Genomic DNA, 24,369 nt, shown 5'->3' on the forward strand with positions numbered 1-24,369 from the left:
AGTGGACATGATTAGACATAGGGCAGGAAGAAAAACAAGACTTGTTTGAGGTCGCTGAAGCTTTACCTCGGACCACCGAGATCAGCTGGATTGGGGTTCTCCATTAACCTTCCGACGTTGCCTTCCTGGAGGGTGGAGAGTCGGAGAAGAAGATGAAACGTGGGAAAAATGGATTCACTTGGTGCGAGTTCGTCGGTCAACGAAGGGTTCGGTCATGCTTTCGCAAGCATTAGTAACATTTGCTCGTCTCTTGTCGCCTTCACCAACGTCCCGTCCAATGAAAAAGGACAAAATATTACACGGTACGAAAACCGGCGCTCTGCATTAGACAATTTTCAGACAAGTTTCTATAGAAGTAATAATATGGAGTTAATACGTTCACTTGCGAAAATATTACATGATATAATCCTCTCTTAGACCTACAAATGATAATTACTATTTACTCCATTAATTGATTTATGAAAATACATCTAATGAGGTAAAGCTCAAAAATTTGTTATGAGTATAATGACGTTTATTTTTTTTTTATTTGCAAATTCTCAAAGCCTGCAAAGAATGATAGATATTGCCGAAAAAACGTGTCATTGGATATTTTATGAAAGTGATGAGTGCACTAGAAATCCCAAAACTCATGGTGAAATTGCAATTAAGTCTTGAAACTTTCAAAAAGTACAAGTAAGTTCTAAAACTTGTCCAAGTAGTGCAATTAAGTCTTTCTATAAACTCCATCAATTTCCCTAATGAAAAATGCTCACATTGCATTTTCTTATTGTTATCTTCTCTAAATCTTACTTAAATTAGATTAGAAAACAAAAAAAAATGCCAAAATTTTATTAGGAAAAGAACCGTACCAATAAGCTGCCGCTGCAACCCATTGTCGGAAAGGGCAGGCAGAGGTTGTCGGAAAGGGCAGGAGAGGTTGCCAAACACCGAAAAAGTATTTTGCTATTCATTGTCGGGATTAGCCAAAGACTGAAAAATAACGTCATTTTCTCAGAAAATGATTTTCTAGAAAATATTTTTCATCAATGTCAAAATTTCTGTCGACTAATTGCTGGGGCTAAATCGTCCTTCATAAAATGATTGTTCCACAATAAAAGGGGCAATGGTCAAGAAAAATGCGCAAACGCGTGAGCAGAAGCAATACTATTAAGTGCCTAAGGAAAGCCCGACTGGAATCCTATGTGCAAATTCCCTTTGAGTGGACGGTCTTTGATGATATCTTCAAATTGCGTGAACTAAGCATATTTTTGGTACTTACTCAGCAATTTCCATATGCATTATGGAAGGAAATATTTGAAATCGCGATCGAAAGGTAGGTTAAGGACTAAGTCTACAATTAAACAAAGGACGACGACGGAAAATCAAATGTCGACAATAATGCATGGACCACTTTGTGATTTCTTCCCAATAATTGGTTTTTCAAAGGAACCAACTACTCGAAAGTTGCAGTTGAGTGGTGGTCATACGGAGAGAATTGCCGCTAGGTAGACACTGATGGTTTTTTGGTAATACTCTAGATTCTCTGATTCCTATTTTTTATTCTCGGGAACAGAAAAAAAAAAGGAATAGAATTTTATTTGAAATTGTAAATTGATTGTTTGTCCCGAGAGCAGAAATAATGAGCAAAAGAAAAAGTAACTTCTTTGTTCCCAGAAACAAAATCAGAAACAATGTTATTTTAGAAAGAGTCAACTGTTAGTCACCGCCCATCGGCCGTCGACCGCCACCGCCGCCGTTCGTACGAAATGCATTTTTATTCTTTTTTTTAATTCCTAAAATAGAAACTTTATGCAGTTACCAAACACGTTTTTTTTTTTTTTACTTAGGAAATAAAATTAGAAAAAATAATTTCTGATCAGAAATTGCTTCAAAGAACGCAATTGTTATCAAACATGCCCTCGAAAGAAATTTTGAGAATTTAAGAGAAGATCACGGCGAAATGAGCTATTTATCATTACGATAGGTGTCAAGTGAAAGTGCAGTGATGTATGCAGGTGAGGCATCCTAACAGACCGATAGACTTGAACCTTATTCCTATATGACCCGATCAATTCGATCGGGCATTCGCCATCTATTTTATTGTATAACTTTTTGACAACACGAAAAAATCAAAAGCTTTGCTTTCCCTCTATCTATCCAAGGGATGGAAAGGCAAAGGCCGGTCAAGAATTGGAATCGAGGCCCCACAATCGCTAGTCAATATGATTGCCTATTGCCTCTCCATGTGTGGTTGTTTTCTTCGTTACGTGGTTATTCGTCGAGGGAAGAAAGCCACGCGTCAATTGGCCGTCTGTCGTGTTACATCTAGATTAAAGAATTACATAACGCACCACAATTGCAACTTGGGCCTAGTAGTTGAAAACACAACAGAGGTAAGAGGCAGCCGGGTTAGAATCTCCAGGCCATAAATAGGAATCTAGAACACCTACTTAGATTGGGAAATCACTCGCTTAAAAAACCTACTCAAACTAAGAAACCAACTTGGATCGGATTTTCGGATCAAACTCAAGACATATTGCCATCCTCGAAGCTCATTAGCCTATGATCTAAAAGAGAACCGATTGTCAATGAGGCGGGCCGGTCCAGCCATAGATTCTCTGTTGTAGGGGAATATTGAGAACAATTAGGCCCATAGTAGAGAAAATATATTTATGGCCAATGCTAGAAAAAAGGAATTTAACTGATTTTTTCATAAAGTGAGTGCTGGTCGATCTCCACAATGAGGATTTCAACCTCCAACTTTTATCATGGAATGCATGTATTTCTTCCACATATATCATAGTAACATAACAATAGAAAATGGAGCAGTTAAATAAATACGCGTCTAAGTTTCTTACTAACATTGAATTTAGATCATACGATCATCTAAATACTTAACTTTCTCCACACATTTAAATCTTCTTTTTCCACAAGCATGCATGTGTTTTCTTTTACAGCATGGGAAAAAATAACCTTCCGCGTGGATTTATGGACCTAAATATCAATTGGCTTGATTCATCTAATGATGTTATGCACACATAGCCATGGATTTTTTTATCTTAACGGGCGGGCGCCAGGCGGGTTGTGAATCTAGCTTGTACTTGTCCATCTTGCTGTACTCAGAACTTGTGAGCTATCCAATTAGCCACTTTGGCTTAAATTTTGTTGCATAGAGATTGCTAACTCCCGTAAACTTTCTCGATTCGAATTGCAACAAGAAGGATTGTAGTCATCATAATCATAACTTGTTCTGCTTTGGTGATGTAAAAGAGTTGAAGATAATAATACACCATGAATTTCATGTCATAGCTAGCGTTAAAATACACATCACCACATCAAAAAATCAAAAACTATCATCACCGCGTTCACTAATTAATCCTTTAGTTCGCGATGAATGCGAATAGGATTACCAACAGTAAGACCCAGGGGAAGTCAATCAGCCAAGGTATTTCATCGAGCAGAACGTACATCAACAGACTGCACGCAACACATCTGAGAGCTAGAGCGATCAGTGTGTACGCAAGTTGGAACCTTGCGTCCATATCTTGCCTTCCCATCTCGGAGAGTAATTTATGCCGGATGATCTTGATCGTTGCACAGATAAGCATAATGACAGGTGCACCGGTAATGTTGGCTGGACCTGAAGAGCCATGCCTGTCCCTGATGAGTTGAAGCAAGGCCTCCAGCAGGGGATCAAGCTGTTGGTTATATTCTGCAGCAATTGAGCCAGGTGCTCTGCTCCACTCCTTGGAATTAAAATCAGCAAGCTACTTGTTAGATGACCAGTCTTTCAGAAGAGCTCAAACAATGAGGATCAAGAATAAATACATGGATCAATTAACAAAGTGAACAAGATAGGGGCGATGGCTCCCGAATGCGACATTGGAAAGGACAGGGGCACCTGATCTATGCAGAGCACAGATTGTTTCCGAACGGAACAGCGTTCAAGTGATGGAACACACACAGGGGAAATGGACTACAGCAGTGAAGAGATGTCGCGGTTCACCTTCAATGCTTACCTCCAACTACCATGATAGGCTGGATTGTTGTTCTCCATTAACCTCCGAGTTTGGAGTGATCGCTCTCTTCCTCGGCTGTCTGAAGTAAAACTTGCTGCGAGGATGCGAGTTGAGCAAAACTTATTTGTAGACCAATGGGAGGTCCTCTCTTCGGAAGACAATTAAACAAATATTTCAAGTGGAATAGACAAAAATATTGTCTCCTCACCGTTTGAACTAGTTCGACGACATGGCAAATTGTCATTTCATTGGATCACATTTAGATCGTCTTTTTCGTTGGTTCTCTTTAGATTGGGTCACTTTCAGAATATCGGCTCACTAACAAAGAGGGCTAACAAAGAGGAGTAAAAGTCCTCTTTGTTAGTGACCCGATTGGTCATCACGTTTGGTCATCACGTCACTAACAAAGAGGGCTAACAAAGAGGAGTAAAAGTCCTCTTTGTTAGTGACCCGATTGATCATCACGTTTGGTCATCACGTTTACTCCTCTTTGTTAGCCCTCTTTGTTAGTGACCCGATCTAAAGGTGACCCGATGAAGAAAAGACTTCATCCCTTGGTCCTCTTGGACAAAAGACAACTATCTGTTTACTCCTCTTCCACAAATGACAATTCTATGTTTAATCCTCTTGAACTATACGTTCAATTGTCTTGTCGTTCACCAAATGCAAATTAGAGAACTCATCCAAAAAGTACTAAACCTATTGTACGACAGCCACTTCAGCCCTAAACTTTTTAATTTGGCCAACTTAGTCCTAGACCTTTTGACGGTTTTTCAGTGTAGTTCATCTGATCAATTTTGTTTTAGTGATCACTTCACAAAAATCAGTAACCAACAGAAAGGGAAGCGAATAGCTCAGCGATGGAGTTCAGCCTCGGCGGCAACGCCTTGAAGACCTTCACTCGCTCCATCACTTGCCTCTCCCGCGTCGAAAGCGCCTTTTTTTCAAGCTTCTCCATCTCTCTCTCCCGCAACTCCGGTCAAAAAGTTCGAAATCCATGCCAATCACTCCCCAGAAATTCATCCATCAAGTGAAAAAGTTAAGCAGTTGCTTATTCGTACCCTGATGAGTGACGGTTAGTTTTGTTTCTTTCGACCCTGGGTTGCCGTGAATGAAGCGAATCGGTCCTGCTTCTCTTCTCTACGCCGTTGTTTTCGTCGGAGGAAAATGGCCCTGTCCGTCCGTGCACGCACCGCCGCACCCGCCCCGTTCTGCCCCAGCCCGGACACGACCACATGGTGGTCATGTCAGAGGAGGCCCACCGCCCACGCCTCTCCACCTGCTTATTGGATCGTCTTTCCCTCCCCCCCACCAAAACCAAACCACAATCCCCATTCATCATCTATCGAAGCCCACTCCTTTGGGGGGTTATTGTGCATACCATACTTTTCCATGACCTACTTTTGCTTCGTTGCGTTTAATTACCAAATAACAACAGCTCAATGGACTCTGCGCTGCGGTGCTTCAATGGTCAAGGCCTCTCAGTTGAGTGCAACGGATATTGCAGTCTTCTAAGTTCGCATTAGCCTTAGGACCCGAAAGAGATCCGATCCTCTATGACGTGGGCCGGTCCAGCCACAGATTCCCTGCTGCATGTGGACATTGAGAACAATTAGGCCCATACTAGAGAAAACATATTCATGGCCCATGCTAGAAAAAAGGAATTTAATTGTTTTTTTTTTTCATAGAGTGAGTGCCGGTTAATTTCTATGCTATAGAAAACAAGTCCAAGGAGGATTTCAACCTCCAACTTTCACACAAAAAAAAAAAAAACCCTTCAATTTAATGCATGTCCTTCATTCAGATATATCATAGTGACGTAACAAAAAAAATGGAGAAAATAGCTGTTTAAAAATAGCTAAAGATAGAAACGTCTAAATTCCTTACTTACTAGCATTGAATTTAAATCTTACGATAATTTGAATATTTAACTTTCTCGACACATTTAAATCTTTTCTTCACAAGCATGCATGTATTCTCTTTATAATAGGGAAAAACAACATTCCGCGTGAATTTAAGGACTTAAATGTCAATCGGCTTGATTAGTCTAATGTAAATAAAATAGGGAAGAGTACCACAAAAAGTCCTAAATCTTTTGCATTAGTATCAATTCAGTGTTAAACCTTTCAATTGGATTAATTTAGTCTTAAATCTTTTTGCATTGGTACGAATTTAGTCTATCCAGTCAATTTTGATTGAAAATTGTTGACGTAGACACATACGAAGTCACGTAGGACAGTCAACGCTAACATGGACATTTCTTTATAATATTTTTTCCTTTTTTTTTCTGAAATTAACATTTGAGCTGTGAGAGTCGCTAGAACCAGCCCCTCTTACGGGGACCGACCAGCCATTGGCGAGGAGCAACTAGCCCTTGGCGATCTCGAGCGAGGGCCAGCTAGCCCCGGTTTATTTACAGGGTACTAAAAGAGTTTGAATTCCTACATCTCACGTATACCATGCAAGGCCCGATTTATTTACAAGGGAAGTATCAAAACATATTTTGTTTTTGGAAGTACTTGATAAATGTGCTTAATGAATGGGCAGGAAAAGTGTCCAAAAAGTCATAAACATTTTGCATTAATGTCAATTCAGTCCTAAATCTTTGAATTGTGTCAATTTAGTCCTAAATATTACCCATTTGTGCCAATTGAGTTCAGCCGACTAATTTGACTAGAGATCGCCGACATGGACACTGGTGGTCCTATGAGTCAGGGCTGGCTCGATATGGATAAATTTAATTTTTTTATTAGTTTTTAAATGATTTCTTTTTTTTTTTTTTTTTTGGAGAGAGGGCTGGCGACCCTCTCCAGCACCGGGCGAGGGCCCAATGCCGTCGCCCGCCCCTCACCTATGGCGGGAGAGTCGTTGGCCCTCTCTAAAAAAAATAAACAAAGTAAAGAAAAAGAAAAAGAAAACCAAAAAATTACTAGAAAATAAGAAATATTTGAAAAATATCTACGTCGGCGCCGACCGTACTACATCAAACGACCGACATCCACTTTCTAATCAAAATTGACCGGCTGGACTCAATTGGCACAAATACATAATGTTTAGAACTTGGCACAATTCAAAAGGTTAGGATTGAATCAATGCCAATACAATAGGTTTGAGGCTTTTTGGACACTTTCTGATAAATGAGCTATGGCTAGTTGTCGTGATAATTTCAGTTTTTGCGAAAGGCTGCTATATAATGTTGACTTTAATTCTGTGATGCGGAGCAAAGCATGGAGGTCAAATTGTCAGTATAACCAGCATCTTGATTTCATGGAGGACTCCTTGTTTCGAGCCGTCGGAGACATCTAAACCCATTTCTCTCCGACCAACATTCCCTGAGAGCACCCGTGATGCTCAAATACACCGTGGTCAAAATTGTTCCGCGAAAATTAATCTTTGAGACGGGAAGACGAGATTTGGACCAACGTTTCCCAAGCACCCGTAATTACCTTTTTAACTTTTCTAATCTTATATTTGGATTATTATTTTTCCAGTTACGTGAATAATTATGCTACATATTCCTATTTATAATTGGACTATTGCACTTAGCGCATGTAACAAGTATTTGGCAAAGTATCTATACTAAAAAAGAGTTTGTTACATTTAGGGGTGTCAATGGGCCGGGTCAGGTCGGTATCATAGAGACCTAACCCAACCCGAAACTAAACGGCACCAAGCTCGACCCGGCTCGATACCCGAATTATATATGTCCTAGATCTTTGGGTCAGGTCAATTTTGGTTTTTTTTTTAAAGTCTCCCAATTTAAAAAGAATTTGGAATCAAGCTTCAAAATCCCAAATATTTCAAGAATTCAATATTTCTATAACTTCGATAATTTTATCGGCGAGAAGTCAGTGATGATTGTTCAATCAATAGAAGATGCAACCATCTTGGAAGGATATGAATACCTGAAGTAAAAAACCAAAGGAAACAGGGAGGCAAGCAGCACCCAGATCAAAACTACAGAATGACTGCAAGATTAATGTGCATAAACCACTGGATCTACAAGATTCGGGCCTGGGTTAGGGTCTAATGATACCGGCCCTTATTGGAAGAGGACCAAGGCCTAGCCCTAAACTAACCTAAATTTTAGGGTCGGGTCGGGCAGGGCCGGCGGGGGCCTTTTTGACACCCCTAGCGATTATACTATGACACCATAATTTTATAATTCCTGTGTTGATGCTCCATTGGCAGTTTGATATAGTAAAATAGTTGTAAAGAATCATCAAATTCCTAATTCGACCAACATCCTGGCTTCTCGAGGGAAATATAATATACTTCTCTTTTACAGATAGTTTTTCTGTCTAAGTTCTTTTCATTTATCAATAATAACACAAACATGTACTTTTTTTTTTTAATCTTTCTTGATTAATCCCTTGAAGAAGAGGAAAAATCAACAAAGATAAATATTGGTTTGATTTAAAATTTTAGAATTCCTATTCATTTTCGTGAAATTTTAGGGTTCCTATAATTTCAAAATTGATGTTCTTTCATAAAAAGGAAAAAATTATGAAGTTACTCAAAATGTTAATGGGATATTTAATTGTTTGCATGGACCTACATAATGCATAGAAGGTACATACAACATGAGCATTTTTCTATCAATTCGGACAACTCAATATTAAATTAAGGGGCATATAACGCATTTTCATAATCATAATGGTCGTATGTTATAGATATCTTTGTATATGTACTTAATGATAATTAGAGCAGCAGTCAAAGCATGCTTAGATAGAACTAACTATTTTTATTATTTTTTGCCGTGCCAAACTATAGGACGAGTTATTTTTTCGCAACAACATGCGGGTGCCCACCAGTTTTGTACTATTTGAACATGTTGATGCCACATATATATATAAGAGATTCCCCCTCGCTCTGATACGATGAGAAAATAGTGTGCCCCGGATGTTGTAGAATAATATTCACTGTCTCCCGTTCGAACATGTAAGTATAATTTTCGCGCAATATATTTGGCATTTGCGCGAAAATTATACTTACATGTTCGAACGGGAGACAGTGAATATTATTCTACAACATCCGGGGCACACTATTTTATATATTTGGCATTTGCGCGAAAATTATACTTACATATTCGAACGGGAGACAGTGAATATTATTCTACAACATCCGGGGCACACTATTTTCTCATCGTATCGGAGCGAGGGGGAATCTCTTCCGCAGAGCCAACCTTGTTGTCTGTCATGTTTGGTTGGCGGTACACGGAACGAGTCTTTTCATCGTAAGTCGTGCTCCAACCGTCTGTTTTTGTTTTTTCTGTTTTTATATCAGCCGCAGACAAAAATAGAGTACGATGTGAATTTCAGTAGACTTGTCATATTTTAATACGGAAAAAAACCACCAAAAACTCTAAACTATGCCCGTTGTAACACATTTACCCCAAACTTTTCATTATGACTTAAAAAATCCTAAACTTGTACCCATGTGACATATTTACCCCAAACTTATACCCGTGCGACACATTTACCTAAAACTTTTTGTTGTGACACTAAAAATCCCAAATTTGTAGGCATATGACATATTTATTCCTAATTTTGAGTTAAATGAGTCATACGGATACAAGTTTAGGATTTTTTATGTCACAAAAAAATAGTCCGGGGTAAATATGTCACATGGGTATAAGTTTAGGATTTTCGGTATCATAATAAAAAGTTTGGGGTAAATGTGTCACATGAGTAAAAGTTTGGGGTTTTTTATATCACAAAAAAAATTTAGGGTAAATATGTCACAGTTGATATAGTTTAGAGTTTTTGATGGTTTTTTCCCTTTTAATACATCAAAATGGGATAGCGGAATTGGTTAAAAGGGGAAAAAAAAAAAAAGGTGGTTGACTGCCCTTTGACCATACAGGGAAGAGTGTGTTCCTAATGTTACTCTCAACGTGGAGTGTCCCAAATCGAAAAAATAACTTTTTCTTTTAATAATTATGGAACATGAATACATAAGCCTGACTAGGAGCGATCAGTTCTCGGATTGGCCCTGATTCCACCCTAGATACGGGAACACCATGCTGGTAGGACATGTTCCCATATTTTTGGAATTGGGAACCGGATTATTCGGTCCCAGTCCAGTTCCTAGATTGGACCGGTCCAATTTAGGGGTTTGGCAATTTCATTTTTTTACTCCTTTAGAAAAAAGAAAAAGTTCAAGTAAGAAAAACATATCGAGCCGAGTGATTCGGTTCCACATCTGACCAGGAACCGTCCAGAACCGACTGGTTCAGTCCAATACAGTTCTTGGATTGGTCTGCTCCCGTGCACACCTATAAGCATGGCTATTTGAAAGTGCATAATATGTCCTCTTATAAATTTCATGAACCAGTTAATTTTTTTTTTTTTTTTGGTCATCCATGAACTAGTTAAGTTCAGGCGGTGGCTTATGCGGGAATTGAACCTCTAATATTCCGACACCCAAATTTGCTGCACATACCTTCAAGGTTTAAATTGACGTATTGAAATTCATGTTAATTAAATTCGTGGAAAGTAACATGTTTTTGATTGCATCTAATTTACTTTTTTTACGATGAGCACGAGCAAAAGCTTTTTACTATTTCGCCGGAATTTTTCCCACGACAAAATATCTTTCATCGAAAGTAGTTCACAAATTTTCGATTGAAGGAGGCCGGGTTCTGCGCCAACTCCGAACAGGAAATATCCATACAAGTATAGAAATCAATGGCTTTTACTCCAAACAGAACTACACAAACACAAAACGCACCAGAATTTAATTGAGGACAAAGCTTGACTACATCATGATGGTACGTCAGAATTTAATCGACGACGTAGCACTCGGGATAGAGACATGCCGGAATTTAATCGACAACGTGGATCTAAAAAGTTATAGCTAAGAAAAGTGAAATGCAATGCATGAAAGTAAAGATAAAAATGGTAAATTTATTTGATTTATGTCGGATTACTAGTAAACAACTAGTGGTATTTATAACGGTAGCATCATAAATGAGGCGGGCGAGGCAAGGCTCAAGCCTCATCTGCGGCCGGTCGCCGGCGACCAGCTGAAGAAGAAGGGAAAATATAAAATTAAAGAAGAAAAAAATTAAAATTTTGAATTTTAAAAAAATAAAAAACTAATAGTAGAAAATTATGAAAATGAGTGCACGGAGGGAATTGATTTTCTTTATCGAACGAAGAAAAATATTTTCCAGTTTCAATCGAATACCGGAAAATATTGTCATTTTCCTAGAAAAAAATTTTATAAAATATATTTGTCATAAACACCTCATTTTTTGTGAAACGAACAGAGTCTTAGGGTGTGTTGGTTTTAGGGAAAATGTTTTTTTGGAATTGATTTTTTGAACTTTCACCCGTTTCATTCGTTGAAAATGACAAGTCAACGGATTACACTTTCTGGTCAACAAAAAATTTCGATGTATAAATTCAGGAAAGTGAATTCCTCAATCTGAAAAGGTGAAAACACTTTCAAGAATTCTCCTCTTGATTTTTTTGAAATTGTAATTTTTTATTTTAAAATTTAAAATTTTATTATTTTTAATTGTGTAATTATCTAATATTTCTTTTTTCCTTTCTCTTTTCCTTCTCCCCCTTTGCCGGTCGCTGGGCCTAAGCGATCGGCCATAGAGGCAGCCGGTGAGCACGAGGCTCGCCTCGCTCAAGTCAGCCTAGCTTTTGCTCGCTCGGATCTGGCGAGCTCAAGCTCGACTCACGAGGCCGACAAGCTCGGTCGACTCTGGAGAGGCGAGCCTTGTGTTTGGTCACATATTACCAAACAATAATATAATAATAAATAAATAAATAAACAACAATAATATAATGACGATAAATAATATGACATCCAAACACCAGGAAAGTTTTCGGTCACATAAAACCAAACAAGGGAAAACTACCATTTTCTTGGAAAATGATTTTCCGGAAAGCATTTTTCTTTCGCATGTAATTTTTCGCGAAACAAACGCACCAATAGATTCTTGTTATTCGCTTCGGGCTTTGAGGGTCCCAACTGGAGTATTCCTCTCAACTAACCCATAAAATTGAACAAAGAAAATGGGATAGTCTGAGTCGCTGAAGCTTTAAATCCCATCCTCAGCTAAACAAAGAGAGATCATTGCTGAGAGCTTTGGGGCGAGTTCCTTCCCCTGAGTCTGGAAGGATCAGGCCCATCTCACTAGGATATCTCTATCTCTGATTCCCACCCTTTTTACATCAAGGAAACGTCAAAAACAAAAGAAAAAGAAGAGAGAGAGAGAGAGAGAGAGAGAGAGATCTTAGAAGTCGTGGACATCTATCTATACATGCAACTATAATTGTATTGAACCAAAATTTCTGTCTCGCTTTTGTGTCTCCCCATGTTTTGGTCCTTCTGTGACATTTCCTGTCATTTTATAATTACTGGGAATCTCCCTTTTCGGTGGCCTTTCTTGCGGCACCCCTTGCCGTTTTATATTAATAAAACCTAAAGGGGGTTGGCGTTCACGTTGTGAGCGGAGGGTATGACGCACCGTGTGACGTGTGGTGAAATTACCCATTAATCCTTCCCGTTATGTGTAATGTTAATCAAGTAGACCGAATGGGTTGGGTTAGTGGGTAATTTGCCCATCGTGGTCCCTCGCGAAAGTCCGCAGGGAAGGGAGAATCCCGGTAGTGAAGTGTAGTGTCAGGTTTCCTGTTTGACCCAAAGGGAGGAGAGGCGCTCGGGCAGTCTATATATACGGGCAAGAAAGGAAGAGGCTCGGCGAGGCAAAGTGGGAAGGTTAATGGAGAACAACAATCCAGCCGATCACCGTGGTCGGAGGTAAGCTTCGGCAACCTCAAACATGTCTAGCGCAGCCTCCGTCTGTAAGTCGGAGGAGTGCGAGTATAGTCATGCCGAAATCTTGATGTTCTTTCCTGTTCCCACTTCCCATATCTGATCAGTGGTCACGTCCACTGCATATGTTCCATTACGTGAACGGTATTTTTATTGGGAAAAAACCTGCACTCTACGTAAATCTGCTGAACTTTGCACCTGCACTCTATCTTTATTTGTTCTCAATGTTTATAATGACTCAAGACTCTCAGGACAGAGCATGTGCTTAGGGACAGGTCTAGTGGATGTAAAACGGCTCATTTTTCGCATTTCCTATATTGTGTGGTTATGTTGTATTGTATCACCCAGATTTTGTCTTCTATCCTTTCGCTAATTGATCCAGATTTCTATTCTCGACATTCGTAATTAGTCGATTTGTAGAACAGAGCATGTTTGGCTATCTTCATGACAGTTTACATTCAGTTAAGTAAGATTCTAATCATCGACTAATTTGCGCGAAGTGGTAAACACTCATGATATTAACTTGGTAATTGAATTCAGTTGGATTCACAGCAGGAAAATCCCTCTCAAGCTTGAATACCATTAAAAAGGCTGAGTTTGTCTGAGGAGAGTGCCATAACAACTGTTATTTCTTTTCGAAAGTCGCTTAGTCAGAAAGAATGTGAGCCATCTCCTAAAGTTACTTGGTGGGAAATTTCTGTGCGTTGATGAAGAGACGACTGTATACGTACATACTCTGTTCGTTCTTTTGTCGAGAGGAACTCATATCAAGAACAATGTATTCTGATAGTCTTGTTAGGTTTTCCTCCTAAGAAAAGATGAAGACTTGCGATTAGCTTTCCCCTGTTTTTGGCCGATGTTACATTTTGTCCAAAAGAAGCGTTCTCATTATTTTAATTAGCCGTGGATCAACAGATGGGTTACACTCCTCAAGTGCATCCATACGTTAGACTCCTGAAATGCGTACTCATTAGCTATGATTTGCATCAGAAGCTGCACTTCATACGGCGAATTAAATTTCCTTTTGAACTTAAATCGGTAATTCTTGATGTGTCTCTACAAATATATTGGTCAGGGACATCGAGTCTTGCTTGATGTTGTTCATTGTACACACGTATCTTGATAGCTTTTGGAAATGAAAGAGCTCACAACTTAAGCTTTTGCGAAACAGCGTCGTCTAACCAGTAGTTTGCTGATTTTCATTCCAAGATATGGAGAAGAGCTTGGAGCTCAAATTGCTGCAATGTATAACGATCATCTTGATTCCATGGAGGAGTACTTGCTTCAAGCCATTAGGGACATGTATAGCTACACTGGTCCGGCCAACATTACCGGAGCGCCCGTAATGCTTATCTACACGGTGGTAAAAAAGGTCCGGCGAAAACTGATCTTCGAGATGGGAAGGCAAGATATTGGCCCAAGGTTCCGGCTTGTGTATGCTCTCCTCACTGTTGCTCTTGGATGTGTCGCGTGCAGTTTGCTGATATACGTTCTTCTTGGTGACATGCCTTGGCTGATTTTGGCTCTCTGTGTCCTAACATTGATAACTCTAGTCGCATTTGAATCCGAGGATTAACAAGAGAATGGCGACAGTTCTCCGATTTTTATAACGTTGTGGTTTGTTCTTTACTTGGGCGTTCATCAGATATTGTGCTTATTTTCTGTTAATTATCTGAGCTTTAGTAATTCTGGCTATTGGTGGAGCCTTGTCCATCAAAAAAATGTGCAAATTAATATCATCAGGCCCTAAATCTATTATGAGTGGCCATTACCAGTCTTGTCTCTTTTTTTTATTTTTCTCCCAAACGAGTACGCTTAGGTCCAAAAACTTCCAAGATCTTGGTAGGGTAAACTAAAAAAAAAAAAAATCTTAAACATATTACATTAATGTTAATTCATTCTTAAACTTTTTAATTAGACTAATTTAGCCCTAAATTTTTGTATTTATCCCAATGTAGTACATAGGCCAAATATAGCCGAATATCGCTGACATGTACACCGACCGTCCAACGTGACACAATCAGTGCTGACGTAGAAAAATTTTATAAACTTTTAAATATTTTCTAAATTTTTTATTATTTGTTATTTTCTTTTTTTTTGTTGTGGACGGCGACTGGGAAACCCTCGCCTAGGCGAGGGCAGCCCTTGTGTAGGTCGCACGAGTTGAACTCTTGCCGTGACCCTCGCCCGCCACAGTAAAAAGGAAAAAGAAAGCAAGAAAATAAAAATATAAAAAAATCAAAATATCGGGAAAAAAATATTAAATAATTGTAAATATTTTTACAATGAATTCGGGGAAGCTCTATTTACAATTGTATATTAGTATTTTACCTTTAAAGGTTATACCTTTTAGAGTTTTGATTTATTAGTGTTATTACCATCGTATGAAGTTAGTTTATTGGCTATTAAACTTGATCTTGCAATGAAATGTGATATATTTTTCAGATAAATAGTTCAGGAAAAATATTTCTATTTTTTTATTTTATTTCCATTTTCTTAATACAAGTATATCGTTTTAATCGGTCTTTAACTAATTTTATTGTAATAGTACATTAAGTTAATATCAAAAGGAGTTACGTGATGTTATGAGAAAATCTTTATCAAAGTTCCTTAGTAATTAATCTGTCATGGATTTGCTTTTGTAATCGCAATTATATAGTGTCAGGTTATCTAATTATAAATCTATAAAACTAAGGGAAAATTACCACAAAAAAAAAATCCTAAACATATTACACTTGTGTTGATTCAGTCATCAGTCTTTCAATTGTGCCAATCGAGTCATGAACTTGATAATTTACCAATTTAGTCATTCTAGTCAATTTTAACCAGAAATTACTGAGTGGACGTCGGAGTTCCTTCATGATATGTCCAACGCTAACATGAATATTTTTACCATTTTTACAAACAATTTGTTTTTTTTAGTATTTTTTTATTTTATTCTTTTCTTTCTTTCTTTTTTTGTTTGGTTTTCATTCGCCGGCCATAGGACCTCGAAAATGGCTGGCGATCGGGTCATAGGCAAGGGCCGACCTCGCTGTCCTCGACCGAGGCTTGCCCTCGCCAAGATGGGGAGAGGTGGAGCCTCGGCGGCCTTGGGTGATCTCAAGACTTGAAAATGGCCATAGGACCTCGAAAATGGCCGGCGACCGGGTCATAGGCGAGGGCCGACCTCGCTGTCCTCGACCGAGGCTTGCCCTCGCCGGGATGGGGAGAGGTGGAGCCTCGGCGGCCTTGGGTGATCTCAAGACTTGTTGGCCTTAGACTCGAGCTTCACCGAGGCTGGCCCTCTCTTGTGGCTGGTCTCTAGCTATCGTCGAGGCCTGGTGACAAGTGGAAGAATAAGGAAAGGAAAAAAATATAATTATAAAAAACTTCAAGTCAACCGTGCGGAGGATGGACGGTGTCTACAATTGAAAAGATTTAGGATTCAATTGGCACAATTGAAAAGTTTAGGATTAGCTTTATTTGGGAATTTTCCCAAAAAGACTAATATACACACTTGAGTAAAGGGAAATGCTTCCCCGACAATCAAACATTATTCTCAGTTATTTCTAATCGTACATCCACACACAATTATAGTGTGTTTTGCATAAAGCACTCATTAATTGAAAAATCGTGGGGTCAGAAATAATGACAGTACCGTCAGACTGGCAGCTTAAACATCTTCCAATCCCGCCAATTATTTTTTTGTTTGACCACCTCATTAAAAAAATCTGTACCCTCAGAGGAGAGAGGGAAGCAAAGAACTGAAAGAAACGGAGTTCACCTGCAGCGGCAACGCCTTGAAGACCTTAGCTCGCTCCATCACTCGCCTCTCCCGCGTCGGCAACGCCCACGCTATTCAAGCTTCTCCTTCCCAGTTCAATCAATTTCTTCCACATTTCTTCTCTGTCTCTCTCACCCGCAACTCCGGTCAAAACGTTCGCAGTTGCCTCCAAAATCTATCTTAATTAGTCCTCAGCTTCATCCATCGAGTGAAACGCTAAGAAAGAGCTAAGTAGTTGCTTATTCGTGCCCTGATGAGCGATGCTTGATTAGATGCTGTTCTGTGCTAGGCATTGACTCGTTTCGCTCCATATAGTGTGCGACTAAGAAATTCTAGTCTCCTTCAACTGATTGCCGAGTCATAAAGCTTTTGGCAGTGGATTTTTATACCATGGAGTCCTTGAGCTTTTTTGATTTTCATATATTCAAACCATGGAGTGGATCCTTGAGCTTTTCCATATGAAAAACTCATGCCATACAGTAGGTACTCTTCGAGTCAATCCACATGTCCGAGTTTTTTTTCAAATATGAAAAAACTCACTCCATGGAAATCCAAGGTGTAGATTATCAGGGTTTCCGCCACGGCTGCAAATTCTGAGGGAGGCTCTCCCCCTCCCCCACCCTTTCTAGCTTTCCACATCTATATCTCTCTTCTCCAAAATTTCTGCTTGATTCCAAGCGGATTCAAGCGGCGATCTTATGTGGGAGTTCAAGATTTTTTTTTCTTTGCTTGGATTATCTTTACTTTTCTCTCCCATTATGTTTTGGGAGTTTGTGAGTGTGAATAGTTTTCGGTTCGAGTGAATGTGGAGACCAATTCGATCATTCGTTTAGTTGACTGCCAATGATGAGGATGTTCGTGATGTAGCTTCGTAAACTCTTCGAGATTAGGCCACTCCTCTCTCCCAATTTAGATTTAGGTCTACATCTAGAGATTTTACTCTCTCGAATTATATTTAGACATAAATCTAGGAGTTCCTTACAGATATTTAATCTATATTTTCTCAACATATTGATGTTGATGTTATCGCTTAGCTATGGAGATGGGGACGTCAAATCTAGGCGTGCAACACAAGCCACTACAATTGATGTGGAATTAGAGAAATGGAGGCTTGGAAAGGAAGAAGAAGGAAGAGGAAAGTAGGACCCGTAAGGGAAAAAAGAAGAAACGAAATAAAAGAACTGATAAAACAATAAATAAAAAAAAGGAAGTATACCCACCACGGGCATGGCGTGTTTAGTGAGAATCAAACCCTTTGGCGCTTGCGTAAGCCACAGCCCGGGGTTCGAAACTCTCCCAACGCGTTTCTCGAATTTAAGTAGGGGGCCTTTGCTAGTGGGCTGCGGGGCCGGCCTCCCTCCAGGTATAGTTGCCGTCGGAAAGGGCGAAGCCCGATTACGATTAGCGGATCTTGAATCATAAAAAAAAAAAGAAAGGAAGTATATAAAGTTTTACCAGAAGTGGTGGCCCACACAAAGGATAAGATGATCAAAACACATAAAAAAAGAAAGAGTGTCATAGGAGTGAACGATTACAACTGGCAGATCCTGGATCATAAAAAAAAAACGGAAGTATATAAAGTTTTACCAAAAGTGGTGGCCCACACAAAGGATAAGATGGTCAAAACACATAAAAAAAGAAAGGGTGTCATAGGAGTGAAAAAAGCGTGAGTCACGGGGAGAAAGCCACAAACAATATCAAACTATACATAGTGTGACATGTTTAATTCAATTTTTCTTTTGTGACACAAAAAACCTCCCACTTGTCTCATTATATACATTTACCCTCTATCAAAAAGAACCATTGGAAATCCTATGCAACTGCTTACATGGACGAAGAAAGGCAAATAATACTGACGTGGCACTCACATGGTAAAAATATGCCAACTCATTATAGGTTTTTCTTTTCTCTTTTTCCTTTTCATTTTTCTTTTCTCGTTCCTGCTTCTCTTCTTCCTTGGTCCACTGCGATCCAGGCTTACCAGTTCTAGACTCCACAAAAAATCTGAGGAAACCCCCTTGATTGTTGAAGCCCACGAATCTCGAAATCCAAGGTCTGAAGAAACCCTCCTGGACCTCTTGGCCTGTTGGTTTCTAGTGTTCAAGATCTGGGGCACAACAAAGAATTGGATCGGCAAAAGCGGGACAAAGGGAGTTGGAGAGAGAAAGAGGAAGAGAGAGAGAAGTGAAACTATTTAACTAAAATGGAAAAGAAATTTTGGGCTTTGCCTCATGATACATACGTACAATATGGCGATGTGGATATATGATTCCTTAACGGGGCTTCTTGTCTCGTGTTGTGTCCTCTTCTCCCCCCTCCCTAACCACTATGAAAGAGAGAGTTCAAAGAAACCTGGTAGCTCCTGAAATCGGACGGCACTGTGCCGTTGGATTCTAGGGTCAAGGTGTTGAACAGAACCGATGGATTGACCCTGGACCGAACTCATTCTAACTATGTTTATTGTTTGTTTTATTTTCAGGTGGTTCGAATTTGGAGCATTTTTTTTATTTATGAATGAGGAATGAAGTTCTATAATTCACATTTTATGTTACATGTTTTGAATTTATTATTGTTTATGTCATTTATGTGCTTATCTTCTATGGGTTGTTACTTTTGACAAGTGGAGATTTCTGTTGTTTCTTTAGCTTTCATTTTGCTTGACCAAGGGATGAATTGGATAATTCCCTATTACTTTAAATCTCTATTTGGGTTTTTTGCCGGTGTTTTACTCCTCACCATTTTGTTACTAAGTATCATGGTTCTCAACATTGTTTGTTAATGGATATGTACTTTGAAAGAGTAAGTTCGTCCATTCAAGGAATACAAAGACAAAAAAAAAAAAAAATTTGATTGGCTTCCTAGACTGACCCTGAAATCGAACTGGATCAATAGGACCGGTCTTCCAACCAACAAAAAAAAATAGGGCCGGTCTATAGTTGTCTATAGGGCCGACTTTAGATTTTCAAATCTGAGAACTAACCATGTGCGGGTAGGTGCCAAATTTCAGGGTTGGATCAGCCCAACCCCGGCACAACTCAGTGAACTCACTGCTAGTTGTGGCGCGTGATAGCTCAAGGAGGGGTGATTGACTTTTCTTTATGGCCATGGGACTGAGTTCGGACTCGATAAATTGGAACCCAACCAAATCGGGTAGGTCGAAGAATTGATGGGTGGCTTTCTCTTCCTTGAATTGCAGAGGATCAAGGTAGAAGACCAAGAGGAAGGAGAGTAAGAAAAAGGAAAAAGAAAAAAGAAAAACAGAGAAAAAAACATATAATTAATTGACAAAATTTTGTCACGCGAATATCACGTCAATACTGTTTGCCTTAGTCATTCATGTGGGCAGCCACATGAGATTTTTAATGGTATTCATTGACAAAGGTAAACGTGTCAAACGATTACAAGTTTGGAATTTTTGAAGTTATAAAATATAAATTTAATTTAAAGTAAATGTGACACGATAGATATAATTTAGATTTTTTTGGTGATTTTTTTATTAACATGACATTTCACAACCAAAGGCAGAGTGCCGGCAACTATGATATGAAAGGAATTGTTGGCTTGATGGGTGCATTACCCATTGGGTCTGTGTTTTATTAATATGAAATGTGAAGACAAAAGGGAGGGCCCACGATATGAAAGTGTTGGCTTGATGGTAAAATTACCCTTTAGCCCAACCCATTCGGTCTATTTTATTAGTAATCTATTAGTATTGCACATAATGGATTGGGCCCAAGAGTAATATAGCATTGTGTTCTCACAAAAGGGAGAGCCCAAGCAACTATGATATGAAAGGAAGTGTTGGCTTGATGTTGAAATTACCCTTTGGCCCAACCCATTCGATCTATTTTATTAGAATTACACGTAATGGATTGGGCCGATTAGTAATTTAACTTAGTGTTTTGTTAAAGAAAAATGTCAACACAAAAGGGAGAGTCGCAGCAACTATGATATTAAAGGAAGCGTTGGCTAGATGGTGAAATTACCCTTTGGCCCAAACCATTATGTCTATTTTATTAGAATTACACGCAATGGATTGGGCCAAATAGTAATTTATCATGGTGTTCTGTTAAAGAAAAATGTCAACACGAAAGGGAGAGCCCCAGCAACTATGACGTGAAAGGAAGTGTTGGCTTGATGGTGAAATTACCCTTTGGCCCAATCCATTCAGTGTATTTTATTAGAATTACGCGCAATTGATTGAGCCAAATAATAATTTACCATGGTGTTCTGTTAAAGAGAAATATCAACACAAAAGGGAGAGCCGCACAACTAAGACATGAAAGGAAGTGTTGGCTTGATGGTGAAATTACCCTTTAGCCCAATCCGTAGGGTCTATTTTATTAGTGATTTATTAGTATTGCACATAATGGATTGGGCCAAAGAGTAATTTACTGTCATGTTCCTTTAAAAAGAAATGTCAACACAAAAGAGAGAGCCCCAGCAACTACGATATGAAAGGAAGTGTTGGCTTGATAGTGAAATTACCCTTTAGCCCAATCCATATGGTCTATTTTATTAGTAATTTATGTAGTAGCATATAATGGATTGGGCCAAAGAGTGATTTGCCGTGGTGTTAAACGTCGAGACAAAAAGGAGAGCCCCAGCAACTACGATATGAAAGGAAGTGTCCTAGCAACTACGACATGAAAAGGAGTGTTGGCTTGATGGCTTTTTTGCCCAATCTATTTGTGTATTTTATTAGTATTAAGAGTAATTGACCACTGTGTTCTATTAAAAAGAAATGTCAACACGAAAGGGACAAGTACGATTTGAAAGTAAGTGTTGGCTTGGTGGTTAAGTTACCCTTTTAGCCCAACTGATTCGGTCTGTTTTATTAATTTTCATTAAAAGAATGGGCCGTGTGAATGGGGTAATGGGGGTAATTTACCCGTCGTGACGGCAACACAAAAAGGAAAGGCCTACAGTGATTATAATACGAAAGAAACTGGTGGGTTTGTGTTTCTCGTAGGCGAAAGGATGGGGAGGTGTTCCGGGCAGCCTATATATATTCAGGCAAGAAAGGAAGAGACTTAGCAAAGCAAAGTCGGAAGGTTGATGGCAAACAACATTCCTGCTAATCAGGGCGGTCAGAGGTAAGCTTCGGCCACCTCAAACACACCTTGACCTCTGTAGCTCAGTCTTCATCACTATGTTGGAGGATTGCCACTAACATCATTCCGAAATCTTATTGTCCTTTCCTTATCTCTTATCATGTCGAAGTGTGTATATTCCATTACCCAAATGCTGTTTTACTGGGGGAAAAAACCCGTGCTCTGCGTAAATCAGGTGAACTTGTGGGCGCATTCTGAACTTTGTACTGTTCAAAACTTTTTAAGTGCCCATAGGAGACCAGAGAGCGGGCGTCTTTCACTTGCCCGTATAGAATGGCCCGTTTATCGCATTTCTTAGATTGAGAGAGTCGGATTGGAACACCAATCGAATTCTTTTCTTCTTTTACTTTATTGGTCTGGGTTTTTGTTCTCAATGTTCAGAATTACTCGACTCTCGGAAACAGAGCCTAGGCCCTGCTCACAACAGAGCATGTATTAGGGGCATATCTGGTGTATGCAAATTGGCTTGTTTCTCGTATTTCCTAGTTTGGGGCAGCGTTTTGCCACTCCGGACTTTCTCTTCTATTCTGTTGCTAGTGATCACAGGTTTTTGTTCTCAACGTTCGTAATGCATCGACCCTCAGAACAGAACATGTAAACATAACAGAGCATCGTGCTCAGTGGAATAAGAATGTTTCTTGTAGTAATTGACCCTTTTTTCCTGCGAGAGTTGGTAAATTTTCTTGATATTCAGGTGGTAATTGAATACGGTTGGATTCATAGAAGGACTAATATCCCTCTTAAGTATGAATACCATTAAAACAGCTGAGTTTATACTGTCATTTCCTTTCGAAAATCACAGAGTCGAGGAATGTGAAGCTTCTCCTAAAGGTTTTTTTTTTTTTTGGTCGAAGCTTCTCCTAAAGTTACTGGGTGGGAAAATTCTCTCACATTGATGAAGAGACACCACTATTCATACACCGTTTCTTTCATTAGCTTTTCTTCGTAATAAAAGGTGAGACCAACAATTAGTTTTGCTCTGTTGAGGGGCACCCCCTTGCAGTCGAACGTTTTCTTGTAGCCGTGGACCAATAGATGCTTTACACACTCTCCTCTAGTGCATACATCGGTCAGACTCCTGCAATGTATAGACTCATTAGCTATTATTTGCATAGAATCTTGACATAATACCGGGCGTTAAATTTCCTTTTGAACTTAAATTTGGTAGTTCTTGATGTGTTTATGGGCGTGTATCGATGTTCATCGTCGACCCATATCTTGATAGCTTTTGGAAAAACTGTCGTCTCATATGATGTAGAAAGCTTTTGCCAAAGATTGTTGTCTAGCAGTAGTTAGCTCAATTTAATTTCCAGGTATGGAGCAGAGCATGGAGTTCAAGCTGCTGCAATGTACAATCAACATCTTGATTCCTTGGAGGAGTCCTTGCTTCAAGCGATCAGGGACATGTATCCCTATACCGGTCCAGCCAACATTGCCCGTGCACCTGTCATGCTTATCTACACAGTAGTAAAAAACTTTCGGCAGAAATTAATCTTGGAGATGGGAAGGGAAGACATCGACTCAAGGTTCCGACTTGCATGCGCTCTCACTGCTATTGCTCTCGGATGTGTCGGGTGCAGCCTGCTAATATATATTCTGTTCGGTGACATGCTTTGGCTAATTCTCATTCCCTGCGTCCTGATGTTAATGCCATTTAGATTCGAACCCGAGGATTAATCTGAGAACTATAACGGGTTTCGGTTCTCTTTATATTGAATTTTGATGTGATACCTGCCAATGCTGGCTCAGACACGAACCTCTTGTTGTATAAGTATTACCTAGAACACCCGTCACATCACAAAGCAGAACATAATATGAAGACGAAGCTGACGATACCATTTAGTTAAAATCCTGGTGCAATTGGAGCCCGGCCGCGAGGACTGGCAGCGTGGGCTGCTGGTACGGGCACTTGCACCACCAGGACGTCTCCGGGAGGCCAAACCTGGGAGCCGCCTGAGGAAGAGGGAGAGGCTCCACCGGAGGAGGAGGAGGTCGGGTTTGGAGTTAGGGGCCGCTTGGGAGCAGAGGAGGGGAGGATAGTCCCAGCGGAGGTAGCAGGGGACGAGGAACTGGGAGTGGTGGTTGGTAGGTGAGGTGGTGGGTCAGGGCTTGGAGCTTCTGCTTCCATGGTGCCTTGTTGCTGTGAGTGAAATCGTGGACTTTTTCACCCCTTGTGACAATAAAATTCAAATGGCGAAAAAGGAAAAAAAAAAAATTCCGTCTCCTGTAATGGTTTAGCAGAAATAAATATAATCCCTAAGATTGAGAATATTTTTCAAAATAAATTAAAAAAACCTACCGACCCGACCCGAAAAGATGTGACAAATGAAATTCGGGTATTGGGCCGGGTCGGTCCAAGCTCGGCACTGTTAAGTTTCAGTCTGGGTCGGGCCTCTATGAGACCAGGCCCAACCCGGTCCATTGACATCCCACGGTGGCATTCTGTGTAATATCGTCGTACTGTTCATTCCCCCTCCTCGTGGAATCCTTTGATTACCCACCCCATTGGGTCCATATTACACAGAATGCCACCAGATCCTGTCCCCACCCAAGAAGAAAATCAGCACACAATAGGATGTCCCGAGGGGACAGGATCTGGTGGCATTCTGTGTAATATGGACCCAATGGGGTGGGTAATCAAAGGATTCCAAGAGGAGGGGGAATGAACAGTACGACGATATTACACAGAATG

The 24,369-nt window shown here is 39.7% G+C and overlaps 1 long non-coding RNA gene across 1 annotated transcript; it reads left to right on the top strand.

The window, feature by feature from the left end:
• Positions 1 to 567: 567 nt before the first annotated feature.
• Positions 568 to 22,853, top strand: LOC125312679. Its single transcript, XR_007196769.1, has 4 exons — positions 568 to 578; positions 3,973 to 3,982; positions 10,865 to 10,868; positions 22,736 to 22,853. It is a non-coding gene; the product is annotated as an uncharacterized LOC125312679 (long non-coding RNA).
• The last annotated feature ends 1,516 nt before the right edge of the window (positions 22,854 to 24,369 follow it).

This window comes from Rhodamnia argentea, chromosome 1 (genome assembly GCF_020921035.1).
Source record: "Rhodamnia argentea isolate NSW1041297 chromosome 1, ASM2092103v1, whole genome shotgun sequence".
NCBI classification, from domain to species: Eukaryota; Viridiplantae; Streptophyta; class Magnoliopsida; order Myrtales; family Myrtaceae; genus Rhodamnia; species Rhodamnia argentea.